General features: G+C 33.3%; 1 non-coding gene across 1 annotated transcript; it reads left to right on the top strand.

Annotated features, from left to right (window-relative positions):
- The first annotated feature begins 248 nt into the window (after nucleotides 1–248).
- On the top strand, nucleotides 249–355 carry LOC128280118 (small nucleolar RNA R71). Its single transcript, XR_008270300.1, has one exon. It is a non-coding gene; the product is annotated as a small nucleolar RNA R71 (small nucleolar RNA).
- The last annotated feature ends 1,147 nt before the right edge of the window (nucleotides 356–1,502 follow it).

Here is a 1,502-nt window from a genome sequence, read left to right as displayed (position 1 = left end):
TCTTGTTCAGTGTTTCCACTTGGTTTGATAACATGGTGACTGCATACAGATTAAAAACACCCACTACTTTCATCGGCTTTGTTCTCATAACTTGCCAATAATAATTATTTAGTGTCATCTCTTCAATAAACTCATAAGCTGCCTCAGGTGTTTTGTTATTCATTGTTCCACCAGCTGCTACATCAATTAACTGCCTAGTAGAGGGATTCAAACCATTGTAGAAGGTTTGAACTTGTAACCACAAAGGTAACCCATAATGAGGGCACATTTTCAATAAGTCCTTGAATCTCTTCCATGCATCATATAATGTCTCTAAATCAATTTAGGCAAAGGAAGAAATGTCATTCCTCAACTTAGTTGTTTTAGCTGGTAAGAAGTACTTCAAGAGAAACTTCTCTGTCATTTGAGCCCAAGTAGTGATAGAACCTCGTGGTAAAGAATTTAACCACTATTTTACCTTGTTCCTCAATGAGAAAGGGAACAATCGTAAATGAATGGCATCATTAGTGGCACCATTAATCTTGAAAGTGTCACAAATCTCTAAGAAATTGGCCAAATGAGTGCTTGGATCTTCATCTTGCAAAGCATCGAACTGAACATACTATTGCACCATCTGAATTGTGTTCAGCTTCAACTCGATAATATTGTTGTCCTCTTGTTCGTCTACTATATTCTATTGACTTTGACTTGCTTCTATAGCCTCTTTACGATTTTTACGAGCAGTACTTTCAATCTCATTATCAAAAAGCAATGGTCTCGACGGGTATCTTCTAATCATAAACCAAAAGAATCTACTAGAAGCAAACAAAAGAAAAATTAAAATGTAGAAATTAAATTAAACCAAAAATATAAAAATAAAATAAAAATGGCTAAATTAATAGAAATAAAGTTTTCCTAATATTTCAGTCCTCGTCAACGACGCCAAAAAACTTGATAGTCACAAAACTAACTAAAAATACGACAAAGGTAAGTGTCCCTATCGATAAATAGTATAGCTACGGTGAGTAGAGATATCATATCTACGGAGACTAAAAGTACTAGTAATTATCGTTTTCCTATTATTTAACCAACAAATTGGAGTGATTGGTTTAAGCTAAAATCTACTAAATCAATCAAATAAAGAACTCATCAGAGAATAAATCAGGAAAATAATTGAATAATAACCAAGAAACTAAACAGTACCCAGGAAAGAATCCACCTAAACTTCATCTATCATTATGACTATGAATTAAATGTTTTATTCACTTGGTATCTTGATCCGTAGAAATCCCTAAATTATGCTAAATCTCTTTCAAGAGTAAGAGCAACTAACTCTAGGTTAATTAATTGAAATTTCTTTCTAATTAAAACCCCTATTGTCTCATTAGCTCGATCTATGGTTCCCCTATTAGATTTGACTCTAATCCGGTAGATTTATATTGTCCTATTTCTAGGGTTGCATGCAACTCCACTCAATTATGCTAGATCTACTCTTAAATAGGGACTTTTCCTCCTTTGATTTA

Source organism: Gossypium arboreum, chromosome 8 (genome assembly GCF_025698485.1).
Source record: "Gossypium arboreum isolate Shixiya-1 chromosome 8, ASM2569848v2, whole genome shotgun sequence".
In the NCBI taxonomy this organism is placed as follows: domain Eukaryota; kingdom Viridiplantae; phylum Streptophyta; class Magnoliopsida; order Malvales; family Malvaceae; genus Gossypium; species Gossypium arboreum.
The sequence above is the reverse complement of the archived record's forward strand: the minus strand, read 5'-3'. Positions and strand labels throughout refer to the sequence as shown.